Source organism: Ambystoma mexicanum, chromosome 2p (assembly GCF_040938575.1).
Source record: "Ambystoma mexicanum isolate Mex_15411 chromosome 2p, UKY_AmexF1_1, whole genome shotgun sequence".
NCBI lineage: Eukaryota > Metazoa > Chordata > Amphibia > Caudata > Ambystomatidae > Ambystoma > Ambystoma mexicanum.
The window spans coordinates 840,735,270-840,758,741 of record NC_090923.1 but is presented as its reverse complement, the minus strand read 5'-3'; the positions used below and the strand labels follow the sequence as shown (position 1 = coordinate 840,758,741).

Here is a 23,472-nt window from a genome sequence, read left to right as displayed (position 1 = left end):
AGACCTATCACAAGCGTTCGACAGCATAAATAGAGATCTGCTTTGGAGAAAGCTGAGTGCATGGAACTGTCCTCCTAGCTTACTGGCAGCCATTTGTGAATTACACACAAATACTTCAATCAGAGTCAGATTAGATCTTAAGGGAAATTTATCAGCACCAATTGATACGTTCAGGGGAGTGAAACAAGGGTGCCCCCCAGCAGCCAGCATGTTCAACTTGTTTATATCTGACATCAAAGAGATCTTTAAGGAGTTGAATACGTTCCCCCCAAAATACATGGCACTCATAGATTGACTATCTTGTTTACGCAGATGATCTAATCCTCTTGGATTCGACACCCATAGGCCTTCAACACAAACTTTGTGCAGTGGAAAAATATCTAACGTTGAATGGCCTTATTATCAACAAGGGGAAATGTGAAATCCTGATATTTGAGAAATTAACAGGTAACAGCGGAAACAAGAACATTTTCAATTGGCAACTTGATAAGGAGCGGATCAGGATCGTATAGAATACCACTTATCTAGGGTTGAGAATTAGTGCTAGTAGAAATGACGCAACATGGGTGGAGCTAACAAAAAGCAAATGCCGACAGCTGGCATGTCAGGCGTCATTGATTAACAATAAATTTGGCAAATTATCTCTAAAACTGACTGATTTTCTTCGAGCAAAAAGTGGTACCAGCCTTGATATATGGTGGTGAAAATGTTTTTGGCTGTGGGTACAATGTATGGAACTCGCTAGAAAACATCTTCTGGTCGAAAGTTCTACACCTGCCTAGAGGAATTGCAACGGCCTGTATAAGATACGAATTTGGATACATCTCAGTCCAAGCCAGAGTCGCTTGGAACCTCCTAAATTGATTTAGGAAAACCGTGCAAATGAATACACCACAGCAAATTGAAATACTTCACAACCCAGAGACTGAAAAGACTCAGACAATTTTGTACCAATGGAATGCGTTGTGCCTAGAAGTGTTGGACACATATGACATCTCAGTGCAAACTCTGATTGAAAACCCAGATTCAGCGAAACTGAAGATGTGGCGAACCGACTGGATTAACACATGTAAACTGAGATCTGATTCACGGACGATGAGAGACGCTCCTGGAGAAGCAAGAGCTTATGGCCAGTTACCGGAATACCTAGCGCGCTTCCCGGACCAACGCTCGAGAACATTATACATGCAGTTTAGGCTTAATGCGTTGCCCACTAAGGAGCGTGTAAACTTTTGGTCCCAGTCCGACGATTCGGACCTATCGTGTCGACTTTGTTGTGCAAAAGACGAAACCCTTAGACACTTGACAATGTCATGTCCTGGACTGGAGCAGCAAAGAAACACCATTTTTGGGCCAGTCACAAACAAATTCCAGTTCCTTGCTAAAGAGGACTGGTGGAGAGCGCAGTTTGATGGCTCCAACAGATCGGTCTTATGCGCACTGACCACCTTCTTGCATACTTTAAAAGAGACTTTAGACACTAAGCCTGTGACTAACCTGCAGTTACACTATTATCCGCACTTTCACGACGAAGGCTGTGAACCAGACAATGAACTGGGAAAGAGGTGGCGGACTCCTAAACTGTTTTTCTTCTGTATGCGGTTTTCTTTTTCTTTCTCTTTTTTAAAGGTTTGTAAAAACTGAATAAAAAAAAAAATAGGTAAACCTAACTTGTGCCCTGCATACCGCACAAACAATTGGTCTGCTTGCCTAATCCTCACAAGTCTGCTAATGTAAAAACTGAAGGCACGCCTTGGATCCAGCCTCTGCAATCTCTCTTCCTCTTTCCCTGGATGGGGACGAGGGTAAAACGAGGATAAGGTTATTTTTTGTGTGATGTGAAATTCTGAGACCACCTTTGGGAGAAAATTCGGCTTCACTTGGAAAACTACCTTATCTTTGTGAAAGATTGTATGTGGAGGTTTGCAAGACAAAGCTTGTAATTCGCTCACTCTTCTGGCAGAAGTTAAAGCCACTAGAAAGACTGTTTTAAGAGTGAGAAACCTTAATGAACAGGAATTAAGGGGTTTGAATGGAGTACCCATTAGAAATTTCAAGACTAGATTTAGGTCCCACAGTGGAACTTGAAAAGGAGTTGGGGGGGGGGGGGGGAACATTAGTTAACCCTTTTGAAAAATGTAATCACTATGGGCAATTTGAAGCATGAAGGCTCCTCCGCAGTGCGCTTGCAGATTGACAGCGCTGCGAGGTAACCCTTGATTGTGCCGACTTGAAGACCTGAATATGCCAAATATAGCAAAAAACATAACCCCATTGGTGTACTACATGAAAAGGGTTCAATATTCTTTTCTCTACACCAGCTGCAAAATTTGTTCCAACGGCAGCGGTATAAAGAGTTTGTTGTTGGCCTTCTGGCTGAAAGCAACACCTCCATTACGTCATCCGGGCGGTCCCAATCCTTGTATCTCAACCTTTCATAAACCAGGCATGAAGGTTGAGGGTCCTGATATCCGGATGGAGAACCTGACCTCCCTTCTGCGAGAGAAGATCCTCTCTTTGCGGAAGACTAATCGGAGGACAGATGGACAGGACTAGAAGATCTGGGTACCATGTTCTCCTGGCCCAATCCGGGGCAATTAGGATCATGGGTTTCTGGAATCTCCTCAACCTCCTGATCATTTAAGGAATGACGGGGACTGGAGGAAACGCATACAGAAGTGGAAACTCCCAGTCCACCACAAACGCGTCCCCTAGAGATCCTCTCGGGGGAAATTCCCGTGAGCAATACTGATCGCACTTCCGGTTGATACTGGTGGCGTACAGAGCCACTTGAGGGGTTCACCAAAGGGCGAAGATCTCTTGAAGGACTTCCTGAGCTAGTTCCCACTTGTGGGAGACTGTTCTGCCTGCTCAGTCTGTCTGCCATCGAGTTGTTCTCTCCGGCTAGGTGAACTGCCGATAGAGAGATTCCTTCTTGATTTGCCCAGAACCAGAGCTGCATCGCCTCTCTGCACAGTGGCAGTGACCCTACGCCGCCTGTTTTGGTAATGTTATGCATGGCCACTGTGTTGTACGTCATTATCAGGACATTCTTTCCCTGTACTGATGGCAGGAAAGCCTTCAGCGCTAGTCTGATCGCTCTCAGCTCTAATAGGTTGATGTGTAGTCTGGACTCCGATGGAGACCAACGACCGCTGATGGTCAAGTCATTGGCATGCACTCCCCACTCCGTGAGTGAAGCGTCCGTGACTACTGTTATCTCTGGCCATGGTTGCCAAAACTGTTCTCCTTTCAAGATGTTCTACCGGCAGGCCTACCACTGAAGGTCTCGCACCACTCTGTCTGGGATTAATAGGAGATCTGACATCTTTCCTGACCACTGGGTCCTTAACGCCCACTGGAGAGATTTCATTCTCAGACGAGCCTCTGGCACTAGAAAAATGCAGGATGGCATGAGGCCGTGCAACCTCAAAAAGTCGAAGGCTGGTAGACGCTGGGCATTTTTAAACTTGATGACCATCTGTAGAATATCTTGAGCCCTCACCTCTGGTGGCAAGGCTTTTCCAAGGGATGTGTCCAGGACTGCTCCAATGAACTGGAGTCTCTATAATGGCATCATCTGTGACTTCTTTAAGTTGAGGGAGAAGCCCAGCTTGTGGAGGAAGTAGCAAACAATCTAGATGGATCTGAGCTTGTTCTGGGGATGCTGCTCTGATCAACCAGTCGTCCAGGTAGGGGTAGACATGAATCCCTTCCCTACTTAGACTTACAGCCACAACCGTCATTAGCTTGGTGAAGACCATCGGGCGGTGGTCAGCCCAAATGGCAGATCTTGAAATTGATAATGAGAGTTGCCAATGGCAAACCTCAGGTACTTCCTGAGCTTGTGATGTATTGGCACATGAAAGTAAGCATCCTGAAGGTATAGAGATACCAACCAGTCGTGAAGCTGAAGGGCCTGAAGGATCTGGGAAAGGGTTACCATCCTGAACTTGACTTTCCTGAGGAATTTGCATAATTCTTGCAAGTCCAAGATGGGTCTCAATCCTCCGTCCTTCTTAGGTATTAGAAAATAGGGGGAATACCAACCCTTGTTCCTCTGCGCTACAGGAACCGATTCTATGGCACCTTTCTCTAGAAAGTCTGAAATCTCCTGCATAAGGAGCGGGTCTGGAAGCTTCAAAGAGTTATTCCCTGGTGGATGACTGAGGAGTGTGTAGGAAAGGCAGGCAGTAACCTTGGGCAACTGTTTCCAATGCCCAAGCATCTGACGTAATAGCCTGCCATTCTGTCAGATGTTGAGTTAACCTGCCTCGTACTGGTGTTTTGTGAGGGGAGACCTCAGAGGGGTTTAGAAGCGGCTGACGCAGATGCTGGGGGTAAAGCGGCACCTGCTGATGCGGGTTTGGTACCTTTGACCCATCCACCACGGGTCAATCGTCTCTGGCCCCTTCGAGCTGGCTGCCCTCTACCTTTTCCGAATGCTGAGTGAAAATCGAAAGGGCTTCCCCCTCCAGACGCACCTGTGGGGCGATTTGGAGTTTGACGGATTGCAGCCCCAAGTGATTTTGCTGCCGCCTTTGAGGTTTGCAATTTCTCCAGGCTGTCATTTTTTTTTTGCCAAATAAAGAGGTGCCGTCAAAGGGCATATTCAGAAGCCTGGCTTGCACATCAGGAGCAAAACCAGACTTCCGCAACAACGCAAATCTGCGGATTGTGGTACTCACTGCCATGGCTCTGCTGATGCTGTCAGCAGAGTCGATACCTGTTTGGAGGGACTCGCACATCGCATCCTTCCCATCGTTGATGATGTTCAAGAATAAGTCCCGTTCCTCCCCTTATGGGAGACAGTCAGCCGCTGATGAAGCACTCTCCCAAAGGGTGTGGCTGAATCTAGCTAGCGTGCAAGTGGCGTTAATAGACTTAAGTGCCATACTGCATGCTGAAAAGACTTAGACATGGCATCAAATCTTTTGTCGTCAATGTCTTGTGGTATAGTGGAGTATGCCGTCTTACTATTTGACGACGTCGCTGCCTGCACTACTAAACTCTCTGGAGTTGGGTGCTTACTTAAATATTCAGGGTCTGAGGCGGACACTCTGTACTTCGCAGCAAGCTTTTTATTTACTGCAGGGATAACTTCAGGTGTCTCCCAATTTGCAGCTATATTTCTCTGCAATGCAGCATGAGAAGGGACTATAGGGTCTTCTTGAGGACCTTTATCTAAGATGTCAGTAAGATCATCTTGCTGGAAAGAGGGTGCAGGTGTTGTCCACCCCATAAATTACATAATTCATGCGATAAGGGCTCTGTAGGCATTTCTGCATGTTCTCCGGGTTCTGGTCTGGCAAATTCTGCCTCTGGAGAGGTATCTATGCCACTGGCATCTTTTAAGGATTCTTGTAGATCTCTCAATCTATTCTTCTCAGAAATTAGTTTCTCTGGAATGGGTATTCTTGTTTGTAACCCAAAGGGTCTCTCATTGTCAGAGTCCTCCCCTTCCTCATATACAGAGGATACAGCTCTGAAATAGTCAGATCTTGGAGAAGCGGTAAAACCCATTTCCAGAGAAGGAACCAAATTGGTGGATACTGCTTGGGAAACATTTGTGGTTGTCGATGTAGACGTTATAGGTCTCGACAAACCCGCAAATGGCGTTGAAAACCTCGAAAAGGGGCTCGATGTATTCGAGAGAACCGGAATCCTACTCTGTGTCGTCGATATTGTCGACGCCACTTTCGACGTCTGGGGCAGGACCTTCGACACCTCTTGTGGCGGTGGCGCAGGTGAGGTTATCCTTCATCGGGGTTGATGACGCAGCTTTATTCAATGAATTTTTGTCTTTGCTCAAGAGTTTTTGTTTGCCGGGTTCGACGACTCCGTGTTTTTGTTTTTCGGGTCTTTTCACCCGGGGTATCACCTCTAGGCATCTCCGAGGGGGGTCAAGGCCGCGTTATTGGAGACCCTAAGCATTTTTTTAACGAAATTCCTCCCACTTAGCTGGAGAGCTGTGTTTAGTGGGGCAGAAGACTCTTTCTGAGGAATTTGAAGATTAAGAAGAGGGAGATCTGCGACGTCGCCTCTTAGAGTCTCTTGATCTCGAAGAGTGGTGGGAATCGCTTCCAGATCTCGATTGGGAATGTTTCTTTCGATTGTGAGGAGACTAAGGTCTCGACTCAGCCGAGGACAATTTTGAAGGGGTTGAAGATTTAACTGCCTTACCTCTTTCTAGCTTCCCCTTAAGCTCCTTCAAGGCTTTCGCTGTCATAGACCTGCAGTCCTCACATTCCGAACACTGGTGCTCTGATCCCAGACACCACAAACAGATCCTGTGAGGATCCGTTAATGACATCTTTTTACCACAATCTCGACATTTTTTGAAGCTGGATCATGGCGTCGATGTTTCGGACAAAGATGCCACCGTAGGATATTGAGATTTTTTGAAGATTTTGAAGATTTTCGATGAGTAGAAGAACCGAGCATTGCGTCTCCGAGGCCTACGAAGCGTGGAAAAACGGAACTGAGCAATGGACGCTGCGCAAGACTATTTATACCCGTGGAGACGTCTGCACCGATACGGAGGCCTTCGAGGGACGTCGACGCGCAGCACCCTCTACTGTGAAAAATGTCTCCAAGGCCAGCAAGCTGGAAGTGGATTTATCAAAGATAAGGAATACGTGGGAAGACACAATCCATTAAAAAGATCTTTCTTTGCACAAGGAATTCAGATGAATAAATACCCTAGTTTACCTCGTGCGCTGGAACGACTTCTATGGCGTCCTGGAGTAGCAGCGCAGCGACCACCTCGAGAAGGACGAGTTCTTCCTTCGTGGATTTCCTTTGTCACGGGGGATGGTTCAATGGTTTTTGGATGAGCTCCACACAACCTCCCGCCACAGGTGATAGCCCCCACTTGTCTGTGGTGATTCCCTCCCACACGTGGGTGAAGTGTGAAATACGCCCTCCTACTGGCATGGGAGGGGACCTGAAGCAGGTTGTCATCGTTTAGGAGATGTACCTCCACCTCTGGATGTGGAGGACCTCCCCGTCCACGAGATCGGCGCTGGCCTCTATGGAATCCCTGTGAGGCTTGACCCTGGTTGTTACCCCAGGAAGAGCCCTGCCCTTGTCCATAACCCAAGCCTCTTTGGGAATTACCACCAATTTTACCACAATGCCAAATTATGAGTTTTGGCTTTGAGTGCAAGAGTTACCTCCGGCAAAACCCTGGAGGTAAATTTTGCCACTCAATGCCTAAAAATCTGCAGAATTGGAGGAATTACTACGGTGGTAATTCTGCGGCAGTAATTCCGCAAAAAAAGCCCCATTGGGTCCAATTAGCCCAAACTAAATGGGGATTTACACCGCTACCACCACTTGAAATCAGGCAGAAATTTCACCTAACCAAGTGGTGGTATTTCAGAGCATTTACCTGTGAAATACCTCCAAACTCATAATGAGGCCCTTTATCCCTTAAAAGAATTGAAAGGAGCAGCGGGGTACAGTAATCTGACCAATGAGTCCCCCCGTATAGCAGTGAGGCCAATGTGGAAGAGAGCAAAGCAGAGAATGCAAATATAGATCGACAATCGATGAAAGTAAACATTGCAAGGAGAGGAAGGACAGACAAGATAGACAGATGGAGATAGAGGAAAAAGCAAAGAAGCATAAAGAAATAAAGGACAAAGCTAAGGGAACAATAGTACAGAATGAATGGATGCAAGGACAAATATTACTTAAATTGGATAAGGGCATTGATGGAGTTCGGGAAAGAAGAAGAGCGGGAAAAGAAAAAAGGTAGTAGAGAAAGCATCCAAAGAAGAGAAGGAAAGAATGCAAGCAAAGGGAAGAACAAATAAGGTACGAGGCAGAGAAAGCAAAGGTTAGAAGAGCAGAGACGAGGAGGTAGAAGCACAAGTACATCGGTTACAAAGAAGAAGAGAGGAAGATGAATTAAGGCAGATGAGGAGAAGGGAAGAAGAAATAAAACAGAAGTAGGGGACTGAAAGATGACTAGATAAAATAGCTGTCATAGAAGCACAGCGCCGATCAAAGCACAATAACGACTTGAGTAAGAGAGAGGGTCACAGCAGCCCCACAGGAAACTGCAAGGGATACCAAGAAACCCAACATGGGCTGATGTGGGAGGCACAGAAGGCGTAGGGAAAATACTTACAAAGGCAAATTAGAGAAAGAAGGGTATAAAACCCAAGAGAACTTAGAAGGATCTATTTCGAGAGAAACGGGAGGTAGGTCAGATAACATCACAGACCAGCACAGAATGCTGTCTTTAAGTAGACTCGATCCTGATGATGCAGAAAAAGTTAATAGCCACACAAGCAGGGGACAGAATGTCAGGCAAAGAATGGGAAGAAAACCAGAGTGCGAATGGAGGGCGCATGAAGGTTTTCCAAAGAATAGTGTGACGAGAAAGGGGTAAAATGATCAGATTTAGAGGACCCCAAAGAGAGAATACCAGAATCTACATCATATACTGAACGACCACAAGCACGATCACGCATTGAGGGGAAGCGTAGGCAGGTATGTTTACGGACCAGGATTTTCAATTCCCATTATTAGAAAAAGGAGGAGGATGACCGCAGTATATTCCATGGCTGCAAATGGATACAGACAATTTAAGATGTAAATTACCAATTTTAACTTCCGGTGCTGGGAAATTGATTCATGAATTAGAGAGAATGACTTCAGGAATGAAGTTACGTGCCATAAAAGGCTTTTATGTCAGCTATACGTGACATGAAAGGCTTGTTAGCAGCCATTATAGGAGAGAGAGCTGACATTTGGAAGCGAGCAGGATATGCAGGTGTGACTGCACAGAACAAGACACATGACAGAGCGCCATTTAATAATTGCAGAGCAGACGTATAGCATACACTCCAGAGTGCAATATTCGGATACATCAGACGTGGGTGCAATTATGACTAGGAGAATGGGGGAGGATGAAGACCCTGTCACCTATATTCAAGAGAGATGGCGCCTTGAGACGCGTGAACCGTGCAATAAAACGGTAGCATTATTGTACCACATTTTGTGTCAGGCACTGCCCGAGCCAGTGAAATGGCAGATGAAGGAAGAGGTGGGAATGTAAGCAAAACCACAGCCCGAAATACAATTAACGATCGTGCATCACTGCCGATTACTGCAGGAGAAAAATAAGAAAGCAGAAAGCAAAGTTGGTTCAGAAAAACTTGTCAAAAATAGCCATAGAGGATAAGGTATTGACAAGTAATGAAGGTGCTGCGACACAGAAGATGCAATCAATGCAACAAAACAACGTAGTGTATCCCACGGATCAGTGTGGGTACAATTTCTGGCCAAAGGGAGAGGAAATGAGCCTAGAGGACGACGAGGTGGATTGCAAAACCCTCAAGGAAGAGGGTGATTTAATGGGGACAGCCACAACAATGCTGGGATTGCGGGAGGATGGCACACATAGCCAGAACATGTAGAAGTAGAGGAGGCATGCAGCAAAATTGGCATGCTCCAAGGGGGAAGGAAGAGGGGGGCTATGTGTAACGCTCACCTGATTCCCGTAGAGGCGCCGGTCTTGACTGGGCGTATACCGTATCTTCAAAGGTGATGTGTAACACACGGCTGGCTCTTTGGGCTGGACCTCTGTGCAATGTATGTCTGGCTCGAAGGGTAAGATGTCTTAGGTAAGTGAACGCCGTGCTCTCCATCTGCCTCGAGGCAGGGTGCTGTAACCAGTTTCATCACTGGATAAGGGGAGCAGGCCTCTTGACTTCAGAGGACTGCTGTCCGTCGTTTACTGCACAAACGGTAAGTTTCGAGTAATTCTAATGTCTTTAAAGTCTTTAGTAATGATGTCTCTTGTTTTGCAGGGTTCCGGCGATGGCGGATGGCGGGCTGAAGTGAGTTGAAGATGGAGCCCGTGTAATGAATAGAAGCGCCTGGAAGCACGTAAGTAAGCGCTTGTTGCCTCCTTCACGATGCGCTCTAACTGTCTTTTTATTTTGCAGGTACAAGTTCGGGGCGGCTGCAGGGTGCCGGAATACCCACTGGGTTAGATGTGGAAAGGAGTAATGGCACGTGAGTATTAAAGTTCCCCAATGTCTTTAAACGCACCTGGTTTTGTCTTTCAGATGCGGGATGCAGCACCGAAGGCCTCCGGAGCGTGCAAAGAGTTGGTAAGCTTTTGTCTTTCAGATGCCGGAATGCAGTGTGAAGACCTCCGGAGCGCACGAAGTAGGTAAGCCTTTGTCTTTCAGATGCCGGAATGCAGCGCGAGGCGTTGGTGACAGCCGATGGACCAGGTAAGTGAAGAGCTGTCACTTAAGACCGTAATGCTAACCTGTTCTTTCTTGTCTTTATAGGCGTTGCTGAAGACTGGATTCAGAATGGTAAGCCTTTTTCCATAGGCCCAGGATCAGATGCAGAAGACACGATGAGCGTTCTGCTGCTGAGGATGCAGAATAATGCAAAGCAAGATTCATCCATCGGGTGTGGTTTAAATAGCCTCCTGTAGTGCTTAGGTGTCTCCTTCCACAGCCACGCCTAAGAAAAGAGTTCCTGCTTTCCAGAAGAGTTCCAGTGTTCTGAATCTAGGGAGTGGCTCCTGCCCCACCCAACAGGAAAAGTACTTCCAAACAGAAGAGGATCAGAGACTCAACTGGCAGGCAGGTAAGCAGCATGGTCTGTTGCAGGTAAGTCCACCCAAGCATTATGAACCCGGCGCTTCCAGCGCTGGGACTGGGCATATTTATGAGCCTGGTGCCACTGGCGCCAGGACTGGGTCCAAAAGGTCCCAATTGGGACTGGTTGGCACTCGCAACCTGGGTTATGGATCTGCTTCCAAGGGAGTTGGGAAAACCCTGACCTTTTGGAAGCAGAGATCATGACACTATGTTCCTCAATATAATACCAAATCAGAGGAGTATTATGCCCAAGATCACATACAGGCTCAGACATATGTGCCACAAACATAGCAAATGCAGCAAGCGCCATTGCAAATGCAATCACCACAAGGACAATTGCAGCAGTTACCCATGCATGCACAACAGGTACAGCCCCAGCACGGCCAGACACAGCAGGCTAGGGTGGCACATTGGAATATCACTACACGGGTCCAGCAAGCACCTGCACCCAAATTGGGGAGTGTGACAGTGGTAGGAGGAAATCCTTTCACAGGTACAGGGATGAATATATATCCACAATAGGACAGCCCACAGAGCGACCTGATGTGTTCAGAACCATCAGTGACACCAGATCCCTAAGAGGAACCAAGAGTCAGGGTGACGATAGGAGGAGAGACATTTTCATTTCTTGTAGATACTGGAGCAACTCGTTCCTGTGTCCGTGAGGGAAAATACCCAATGTCAGATATTGCCATGAATGCACAGGGATTCACTGGGGCGATGAGCGTAGTTCTTTTTACAGATAAATTACCAATCTCTATAGGAGAACACAACATGTCAATACCATTATTATATTCTACGCAGACACCAGTTAACATATTAGGGTGACTTAATGACAAAACTTTATGATGATATATTTACTGACAAAGGAATAGTATGTTACACCCCAGGGATATATTATATGAATGTGAGAGCTTCTACTAGCCTTCACAGGCCAAAAAGCATAACGATGAGTTCCCTTAGATGCAGGGGTATTTTTGTATGGAGTGACTGTTTTATTATCGTGGTTACCCAGATTGATAGGTAAACTATCAAGAATACCGGATGAGTTTTTGTTCACTCCAGAAATCCCCATGAATGAAGGGAAGATTATTCAGAGTTAGAAGCAGCATTGGTCTGAGAGGAAAGATGTTCTCCATGGGACAGATGGTGAGGAAAGAGGGTGGAGAATACTGATAGCCCTCAGTGAAGGATACAGGTTGACAGACGAGGAGCTGTTTAAGGATGAGCATTGAGATGATGAGTTAATATTTTTTATAAATCTTACTTATTGGTTTAAAGTAGAGAATAGAGAAATACAGGAGAGCATGGTAATGGTGAAAAAAGACACCGTCATTTTTCCAGGAAGATTTAGAGAAAGTGGCAAATACTTTATGGACCACAAGTCCATATGATGTCGGTCTATTAAAAAGGAGTAGGAGCAGTTAAAATCAAACTTAAACCAGGAGCTCTTTTGCCATGTGCAAAGCTATATCCCATGTCCAGGGAGGCAGACAGAAGGTATATTGAAGACCATTTGCACTTTAAAGAAGCAAGGTACCATCTGATTCTCCATGTAACACAGCTGTGTGCCCAATGAGAAAATCAATGGGGGGAGGGGGATCGTGGAGATTTATACAGGACCATTGCTCCCTAAACAATATAGTCAGAGCAGTTTTTCCTTTAGTTCCAAATCCTGCGACAATATTGTGTAACATCCCATCCAAGGCCAAGTATTTCACATTCAGACTTAAAAAAATACCTTTTTTTCAATTCCCCCTCCATGAAGACTCACAAGATTTGACTTCCTTTTCGTATAGAACGATCCACCTGAAACATACTTGTTTGCCCTAGGGGTACTGCAAGTCCCCTTCAATCTTTACCCAGGTCCATCTGAAGAACTCTGTTAATGTCCAGCTCGAAAGTGCAATAGTTCAATACTGGGATGGCATTTTGGTGTGCAGTGAGACAAAAGAAAGATGCAGAGAAGATTCAGTTAAGCTCATGACCATACTCTCAGAGAAAGGGTATAAGGTGGGCAAAGAAGTTACTGTTTTTCAGAAGGCGGTCTTGAATATAGGACAGTTGATATATCATGAGGGGAGGAAAGTGACATGTGAGACAGCAGAAGCAATTATGAAGACATCAGAACCCAAAACAGTGAGTGAAATGCACCAATCTTTAGGCCTATGTAACTACTGTATGGCCTGGGTTTTCGATTACAGTACCTATATTTGACCACTTTTAAAAGGGCTTAAAGAAGCACAGGTGGGCAAGAGCAAAATCATATGGACAGATGAGATCACTAAAGGATTTGAATAAGTAAAAAAGGTAATCAGCACAGCCCCTGTGTTGGGAATTCCAGATGATCACAAAGAGTTTTACTTATTTTCTCATTCAAATGGAGAAGTCACGACAGCAGTCCTTACACAGAAAACGACATTAGGACATGGACACAAACCATTGGCCTATTATCGTGGGATTAGTCATCAAAGGGATCCATGTGATTGTATCAAACCCAAAAATAAAGAATACATTTGAACAAACCCTAAATACAGAAAAAATAAGAAAAAGCACCATTATTTCGGAATTTGTTTTTTATTCGGTAAAATGTAATTCTTAATTTTTTATTAGGTGTAATCACTGGATACCGAAAGTACATTATCCCAGCAAGCAGTCTTTAGCTGCTTCTGCATTCGCGATCGATAAAAGTATAAAAATGGGGTGTTACGTAACATTATTTGTAGAACATGCATTATTTGTGATTTTAGAGAACCCTAAAAGTACATAGACTACACAAGAGTATCAGGATACGAGGCAAATATATAAAATCCTGCAATTAAAATTGTCAGTTGCAAGACAATGAACCCAGCAACGTTTATACCTGAACCAGTAGGAGAGGATGACTATGCACATGATTGCACAACATATATGGAAAACTATAATGAAATTCCCCAAGTTAGAGAAAATGCTATCAGGATATGGGGGGGTGATGGAGGTTGTTTTTATTTATGGTTCTTCAAAAATGGACCAAACAACTGGTGAAAGGCATACTGGATCAGCGGTAGTAAAGCTGAACCGAAAGGGTGAATTTGAGGTAGTGACGAGTGTTATGGGAGTTTTCCTACAGTCCTACTGGTAGTAAGACTTTAGTAAGCTATCCCAGTGTTTTGCAGATCTCAAACTCTTATTATCAGTCTATACTAACTCAGGACACTGGTAGAGTGGCAGAGCAGTCAGGCTTATCTTAAGAGGAAGACGTGAGCTATAGCTAAGTACACTGAAACTTAATTAGACATGCACACCAAAGAAAGTCTTACACGTACAATTTATATACAATTACATATTATATATAAACCAGAATCACTTTAAATACTTTAGACGTTTACACTAGAACACTTCGGAATACACTTCAAAGGGCACTTTCACTTTAGTGTTTTTTTGTGATTACTTTTGTACCAACGTTAGAAAGGGAAAAGACAAGGTTATCGTATCATCGGTTATTACCCGCACCTGCGGTATTTAACAGTTCATACAGTAATACATTTACTCTACAAACACATATAGTAAAGTCACTCAAAGGGAAGAAAATGGTTAGTTAGTGCAACATTAGCCTGGTTCAAGGTTCTAGAGAGGGTTTCTTCGCCCAGTAAGTCTTTTAAGTCTCAAAACGCAACCCTAGGCCAAAGCAGTTCGGAGGAAAGTCTTGACAAGCAGCAGAGTACAAAGAGTTCCAGAGGATTTCTTCCAGTCTCTAAAAGCAGCAAGTTAACAACTAACAAGGGAGACCTGTAAAAGAACTCGAATGGACACAGGTAGCGACTGGAGTCTGAGGTAAGATGGGGTGACCCTGGACCCCTCTAGGTTCACTCCAACGCTCTCGAGCGACTTCTTGTATTCAGGAAAGCAATGCCTTTTTACCCACAGTACCTGAGGTTGGAAGAAAAGGTTTGTGCTGGATGCTCTGGGAAGTTGCAGCTCTGGACCCAACCTCCGGATTCCTTGGTTTGATGACTATAGGCAGGGCAATGGACGGTTTCTCTCAGCAGCAGTCTCGAGGAAGGACTTGGGGAACGACTTTCAGTAACTTATTGGGTCACGCTGCGGTTTTGGCACCTTTTCTTCAGCACCAACAAAGGACACGGATCGCCCAATCAATCTTCTTTGCTTCCTGCAGTCCCACACTCTGATGTGGGGGTCTGGGCGAGTGGGATCGGATCGCTGGAGTGTCCTTATGGGTTCAGCTAAGATTTGGATGGAGAGATGGTTCAATTCAAAGTTAGTCTTAGGACTGGTTGTTCCCACAAGCCAAAGGGAAGGAGTCATCCTCTTCGGAGCTCCTCTGTCGCACAGAAAATAGGGTCAGGACTGTACTAGTCGCTTCACGGTGTTACAAAGGGTCTGCAGGCATCTCTGGTCACCTTCTTCGGTTACTTGAGCTTCCAGCCGTTGACTTGCTTTTCACTCCAGAAGCCTCACCTTGTATACCGTTCCAGCACACACTCCTCTGCAATTTCTCAGCATTTTACACAAAGGGGTGTTTGGCTGTCTGTGGGAGCTGGTCTTGTTCAGGCACTCTGGCAGACAAAAGGACAGGGGGCTGGAAGACTCCTCCCCCACTTCCTGCCTGCCAGACACACTGGAGCCTAGGCAGGGACACCCAAGGGTTCCTGCCAAAGGGGAAACACGCACACACACTGACCTCCCAATCCCAGGGTGGCAAAAAAAGAGCTAACAAATAACCACGCTAGTAATGGCGAAAAAAGAAGGGAGGATCCAAATGGTACTTGGGACATAGCCTGAAGTATACAAACGTCACAATAGTTGGTAGAGCACGTCCACTGCCACCAGCCATAACTAGGAGACTGTATGTGACCAAAAAGTCACAGGAGTAGAGTGAAGGGGGATACTTGGTATCCCTTTGGCACTCCACTGAGAGGGGAGGGGTAATCTTTCAGACTATAGAGTTTTGGGAGAGATACTAAGTATCTGTCTATCCTTAGAATGGTAGTTACTTGAGGATAAATAAAAAGAAACTCAGAGGACCGTAAGGGTCCCCAGCAACGCTGCCCATAAGGAGCTGTGTGCTGCAGTAGTAAAAACACAGATGCCTTTAAGATATATGGTGCAGACAGAATCAATAGTACAGGTAGAATACAAAGAGTTCCAAAAGACAGACCACAAGAATGAATGAGTGGAAAAGGCTCCACTCAATCAGGGTTGGAAGAAAAAGGTCCAGAAGTCCAGCAAAAACTGCTCAGGGTCTCACTACGAGGGGATGAAGCATACAAATGATAAATCTCCCTAACAACGAGCACGTATTGCTCAATACAGGCTGCATAATTAGTGGCGCTTATAGCAACACTTAAGAGATTTGAAGATGAGGAAGCGACTGTGTACTTTGACTCCGCATGTGTGATATCAACCCTGCATGCAGGTTTGTCACGCTGGAAAAGGAGGGGCTTCCCCTGCGCAGACGGCACTACAGTGCAACATGTGGCCCTATTGGATAAACTTAATGAAGTACTAGCACTCCCACTGACTCCAGCAGTCATGAAATGCATAGCCCACACTAAAGGACGCAATTTCCTGCTGACTCGTTCTATGGCCAAGAGTAAAGACAAGGAAAACGAAGAACAGAGCAACACCTTAAACTACAGGCCAATATCTGTACATTTGACAAGGAACAAACAGACTTGCATTTATCCTGGAACCTTTTTATATAGGCTAAAGGAACAATGCGTTGAATTAACAGAAGATGAGCACACTTCATCTTTGCGTTACCTATTGCAATAATAATACACACACACTTATATGCTGTTTTTATCCACATATTACAGTCTTATCCAGCACTAAGAAGAAGATACATCAACGTCAAAGTTTCTTGGAAATCCTAAGAACAATCATATTATTTTTAGAATAATTATAGCAACCATCTTGCAGTTCTTGACAAAGATGTGATTCATAGAGACACAGAGTTACATATTAAAAGTCTGAGCAAAAATGAGGAGCTTTCAGAATAGGAGAGGCTCGTTGCCATCAAGAAAATTGATGAATTTCCATGGAATAATAATTGTGGCATCATTCTGCATTATGATTTGTGTTTTCCTCCTGACCATTATGTCATTTAGACATGTTACAAAAAATAATGCAGACATGATGGGGAACAAGGAGACTGTTGCTATTGTCCCTGATGAAAGATGGGGGAAGATCATGAAGATATAAATATGCATCTTGATATTTCGGCTCATTTAAAGAATAAACCTATGGTATCAGCGCATGTAGGTGGGAAGAAGACTGTCAGATGAAAGCTGCTATGTGTGTTCCCTTATAGCTTATTCTTTGAGAACTTCCAAAATATTCATAGCAACAGGAGTATTAGTGAAAAAGGCACATTGCCTGACACACCTTGTTGAACCAGAGGAAAGTTCCAAGGCAGAACAGTATCCATAGTGTGGGTGAATAAAGTGACATCTCAAAGAGAATACAATTATGTACAAGACAAAGTCAAGAGAAAACCCAGCGATAATTCATCAAATAATAAAATGAAAACAGCCTGGAATAAATGGAGCAGGAATCAAGATTGAAGAAAATAAGCTGTCATAATGCAAGGATAAGAATGGGAAGGAAATGGGAAGAAGTGCTTACTCCTGAAGAATGGGCTGATGGATTGGTTGTGTGCAAAGCAACATCATTAACTGGACCATGGGAAGTAGTTGCAGCAAGTGCAGAAAAGGAATACAAAAACCAATGGCCTAAGAATACAAGATAGTTGACAGGGGTTGATGATTAGGGGGGGTGAGGGGAGGGAGCATTGCAGACACTACCGCTGAAGAATGCGTCTTTATGCTTCAGAAAAAATGGCATGGTGAAAGTTAGAGGAAACCGCAAGTGTAGCCTAGTTTCTGAAGTACCGGGCATGAAGGAAAAACAGCAGTCCTGATAAACCATTACTGGGCCTGTGGATCAAGAGCATATACAAAGTTGCCTCCAAAAGGGGAGGAGTTTGTTAATTGGTGCTGATAAGCATACCAGCCTCTGTAGTAACACAAAGTGACCTGCAAATTACAGAATTTCCAAAAATGGACACGCACCTGAGGAAGATCAGATTGGTTCATCGAAGATAATTACTTCTCAGCAAAATCAATAGAAGCCTATAATGGCGTTCCAAATTAGCATAGGTTGTTCAGCAGAACAGCAGTGATATCCACAGCTATATTACTGCAAGGAATTCAGACAGCAATACATTTTAAGTGGTTACCGATAACCAGATGGGAGCTGCAACAAACTATCAATACGACAATAAAAGCATTTAATGCGATCATAGAAGAGTTGAGGGCAATCGTGCTCATGGCCCTCCAGAACAGTTATGTCCTCGACTTAGAGCAATGGAAAGAGGCATGTGAGCCAAGATCAGGCCTTCTTGCTGTACATTTTTATACCTGCACATGATGAAGAGAATGGGACAGAAATAATAACGACGTTGGCAACCTTGCACACAGAAATGGTGGATGGCTGGTTTTCGTCTCAGTTTTCATGGATTCCAACTTGGTTGGCTCATGCCTTCAGATTACTTGGAGCAGTACTAGTGTTGGTACTGCTAGGATTCTGTTTCATAAGGATCATTTTGGGATAGTGCCAGAAGACACCCAAGAAAGCTACTGGGATGAAGATCATGACTGATATAGATGCTTGAACTGGTGAAGAGATAGACAATGAAGAAAGTGCCAGTGAGAATATATAAAAAAAGCACACTTGCACCTCTAGGAATCAGGTTCTACAACCCGAAGGATAATAAAAAATATGTAGGACGCTGGCTACTTTGTCCACCATCAGGAGATTGCTGCCACATGACCTGGTGTGTGGCTGAACATATACATAATACAGGTCATCTGCTTTGGACTAAAACATGGCACTGGTGCGCACTGCATTCTGGTGCGCTCTGCGCCATAATGGACATTTGTTCCAGGCCTCAGTGGAATCTGCACTGGAGGTGAACTATTCAATGGATAAACATTTTTTCAGCATTGCTCGTACTATTCCACTGGTAAACATGCTTTCAAAGTTATTCATTGCTTATGTAAGTTTGCATTGCTCATCCAAGGACACAGTAAGCGAAGAAGCTAGAATAAGCAGGTGCCAGCTGGTACCTGATAGCATTACCATGGATGTTGTCAAAGCTGAAAAGGAGTTCGGTTTGTTTTTGCTGCTTCCTTGAGAAAGGAAGGGTTCTGCTCCTTGAGGTTACCGTGGGTCACTCTGGCCAGGGGACCATGAGAGCTGCCAATGAGTGGAAACTGCCAGAAGATTCTAGAAGGTCCTACCCCGTATTTGCAGAGGGCTTAAAAACAAGGGCCACTGGGGCGGTCAGGTAGAAAGCTTCACTTGGAGGATGGACACATCAATCCAGGCCCGTTAATGCTGAGATTGCTCTGCCTGACTGTTTGGGAGCGTTTCAGTGACTCCTGGCGAGATGAGGGTGTGCCTTGCAGCTGTGTCCATGGTGATTTATTTTATTTAGACTTCTTGCATTCATTTACTTATTCTTTTTGCTGCATTTATTCATTCATGTATGCTTTCATGAATAAAGAGGCCGTAAAGAGCCATTGGACAGCCTAGCTAAGTGTTTGTGTGAGTAGTTGCCCTCCAGCCAGCGTGCAAAGTTTTCATTCAGTGTACTGAGAAAACAGAAATATATTTGTGCACTTTGTGAAAGCAAAAACAGGGGGTGACAAAGATATGGGTCCCAAAGAAACAACAGTATGAAGAGAAGATAAAAGAGAATGAACAGAAGAATGTGGTCGAGGACTCGACCAGAGGGGTAAATGCAGAGGAGCAGGTAGATGCATGTACCCTAACTCCCGTTCCCTCACCGCTTTCATACTGGAACAGCAGAAGAGCTGCATGTGGGACTCCCTGTGTTGTCCCTATAGTGCATCGAGTGTACAAGAAGCAATATGCACTCAGACAAATATACCGAATGTACCGTCACACAGAGTGGAAGAATGTCTGCACGCACCATTGGACACCATGCAGTACGGGGTGAAATCTGATGAGGGCACAGTGATGTCATGAAGAAGATATAAGAGGACATCCTGAAACAATATGAAAATATTTAAGAGTAACGATGTAACTGAAGTGACAAGAGAAACATGTATGAAATGATAAAGTAATCATGTATGCAAAAGAAGAAAGTAACTTGCTGACCAACAAGTCTAAATATGCAGTAACTCAAGGTAGATAAGATATATAGATGGTTGCTATAGAGGAAAATATAACGGCCATGATAGGAAATTGGACGACGGTTTGTAAAAATATTTATTACAGCTACCTCAGAAACAGACCAGGGTTGCAGAGTCAATAGATGCTGGAAAATAGCTTTGTGTGCAAATGAAGGAGTCTATGTTTGCATGGGGTCAAGGATGCTATTTCAAGAAATAGCTACAAAGCACAAAGGGAGGCAGACAGATAAGTCATGAACATGAGACATATTTCTCTTAGATTAAAGAAGAAAACTTTTGCAAGAGCTATGTATTGGACAATGGACAGTGAATAAGGTTCATACCATACAAGATGGAGTGAGCAAGTCGCTAGAGGAGCAATAACAACCAGCATTATTAAATCAAATAGCAGTCAATAGAAGGTAGAAATGGACACATTTGCAGTCTCTTCACACATGATGCAGAAGTCAAAAACCAGGGCTACACATTAAGCTGCATTTGAAGATAGTGATGTGCGCATACTCCCTTAGAGTGTCCCAGAACAGAGAGCAACTGGAAAGGTCAACTACTGATGGGAAAATTTGGCTTATGACTAGACTGATGAGAGATGGACTAATTGGGAAGGTGGGGAGTAATCCGGCGTGACTCAAGCACCTGGGTTTTGTTTCACTTACGTGCTGCCAGCCAAGCCAAAAGTACAAGGTTGGGTGGGAATGCCACCCAATCAGTGGGTCTATGTCAACCTGCTATACAATGTTGCATAGACCAATCCGTTGCCATTTTGTCCGTTACAATCAGTATTATACGTATTTAGAGGTAGTTCGAGGTGCGTCTTACAGATAAGAGACGGTCAATGAAGTACTAACCTGTATACATTCAATAAGTAGATATGTTCCCCTAACCAATCCCTCCCGCCAATAGGTTTTACAGTTTGCATTGGGGTAGAAGGCCTCGGTGTAATCAAGTGTGTGTGTGCAAGCATCAGTCCGATGTCTGCCGGTGTACCTTGCTTTATTAAATTGAGAATGAAGTAGTACTTTGCCATATTCTTTGAGCCGGTCTGGTTATTTGGTCTGAGATCTTTATTGGTAATTCCATCCAGTCCAAGAAACCCTTCAAGGTGCTAGAGCACAATGCCAAGCACATCTTCTCGGTACTGGCTCATTAGAGCACTTCACAGGCTTTGAGTCCGCAATGGTTGCGTTAGGGAGGAGCTAGCGTCTTCCTGCACCCCTCCGCCCCCCCCCAAGCGCTTTACAATTAGACAAGACTTCTGTTGACTGTTTCTAAGCACTAGAACACTGAGAAAGCTTTTTTCATGCAAATATAATCATACACACAGATGTGGCAAGGCACTAAATGAAGATAGTATTTAAATATAAGGTGTAAATAACTATTAGCTGAATACACTTGTAAATGTTATTCTATTTAATTTTAAAATCTCAACGCACAACAGAAGTAGGCGCTGTGCTAAAAGGAATGCAGCCTGTGCTAAAGATAGACTACAGGCATTGCCTGGTGTTCGCTAGCGCTGGCAGGCCAGCACATAACTTAGCAGCTGTTTGCTGTCTGTCAAAGAGCCCAGGCAGGCTAAAGCTCATGTACACAATGCAAAATTATGGGAAAATAAGATTTTAAGGGGAATTACTGGACCAGATAAAAATATGAATATAATGAGTGAAGTATGGAGAGCATGACGGGGAAATGTGTTTATATATAAATGTTTATGGGTAGCAAAATGATGGAAAGACAGTGTATTCTTGCATAGGCTAGTGATATGTAAAGTAGTATGCCCTAAACGGAAACCCAGTCATAAAGGAAGGAAGACTGCAGCATCCCTTTTAAGGGAAGGAGGACAGTTTTGGATGGAGCCATGCCAGTATACAGTGACCAAGTCAAGAGTATTTAAGCTCCCTGCCTGGCATGAGTATGCAGGAGCTGGGAATGGTTCAGGACAGAATACACCGTTCAAGGAGCAGAGTTCTTTGCCCCATCCTCATTTCTGCACCGATTAAACTTGTTACCCCTTGCATGGTAAGACTCTGGGACTTAATTCCCTAGATGGGTGGATTTATTCCAATGTGAGCGTTACTAAGGAGTACCCCTGAAGTTGGGCTGCCTTTCAGTCGTCATCCAGCAGACTTCTCTCCGGTACTCGGTCTTCAACTGAGGGGACCTCTAGGAGCGGGAAAGAGTCACTGCATGCTCAGAAGGATGCCCACAAGGTTTCAGCTGAAACTGCATGTTACAAGACGATGCAGCGCAAAATGGCACAGGTCCCGGAGTGCTGGGAGATTGCAGGCCCAGGAGGTGACAGCTCTTCTAGCGAAAGCGCAAAATGCAGGTGGTCTTGAGGCTGTTTAGGGCCAACAGTCCAGGGGATGACTTCTTCCCTGTCGGTCGGAATTTGGGATCAGGTCAGCAGTGGTCATTTACAGCTCCCACGGTCGCTGGAAGTTGCTGGGGACGGCCTTCTATGAATTCCTCTTTGCATCTTCAGTCCAGTGCTCAACTCAGTTTCAGCTCCAGGACTATCGCCTTTATGCAGGAAAACCAGTTGAGCCCACCAATCACCAGACATGCAGTCATTCAAACTTGGGGGGTGGCTGACCAATGGGGACAGCCAGTCTCCCAGCAAAAACTGGTTTCAGGCAGAAACACTGCAGGTCCACCACTTCCTGTCCTTTCATGCACAAAGTTTATTGGCATTCTTTCCAAGGGAAGCTAGTCAAAGCCAAACGACCCATCAAGACCTCCCCCACCCAGGCAAGTAGAAGAAGGCTTAAGAACAAGTCATCAAGAACAGTGCTTAAAAAAGTACAGCCACCATTTTAGGCAAATGGTGACCCTCGTGTCCTTACCACAGCTGTGAAGGGAGGCTGCGACAAATGTCTGAAATTTTGTGCAAAAAGCTACACTGCCACCAGCCAGTCAGCCAGATGGACTTGGAACAATAACTAAAAGTTACTAGAAAAGGGAGACAATGTTTCCCCTGAGCACTTCACTTAGGGTGAGGTGTACTGATATTGCAAAATGAAATTAAGATGGGAGAAAAAGTGAGCCCCCCCCCTCCCGCCCTGGTAATATGTGTAAACAGGTTAAATAAAAAAAAAAAGCTCAAGGAGCTCCCAGAAACACAGTGCAGAAAGTGCTGTGTGCTGCAATAATGTAAAGTAGATGCCAGAAAAGATGGAGGAAGCCATAACTCCATTAACGAGTATCAAAAAGAGGTAAAAAAGGGTTAGAGTAAAAGAATGAGTGTGGAAAAAGGTTCAAATAGTCAAACAGAAATGCTGGGGGACTCACAAAGTGGGGAGAATTTCACTCAAAAAGTTAAATCTACCCAACACATGGTGTGTGGCAAGCATGGCAACCCAACCATCCTGCAGCAATGAAGGGGACTTTTTCACAGTTTCAATATATTGTCACTGAATTCTTTTTGATAACATACACCAACAATATCAACCTGAACCTCCTGCATTTTCTGGTTCTACATGACCAGTTTATAAACATTTAAAGATTGCCAGATCTGCCTCGTCGTTCTGTCACAGAGGTCGCCATAACAAAAGATCCCAACCGCTGCAGCCTGCAACAAGGACAACTTCCCAATTTAGGAGGCGATTATCAAAAATAAA

At 44.7% G+C, this 23,472-nt stretch overlaps 1 protein-coding gene across 12 annotated transcripts in view; it reads right to left on the bottom strand.

Annotated features, from left to right (window-relative positions):
- The window catches only part of CCDC9 (coiled-coil domain containing 9), a 1,357,226-nt gene that overhangs the window by 765,797 nt on the left and 567,957 nt on the right, over nt 1–23,472 (bottom strand). The window lies entirely within an intron of this gene.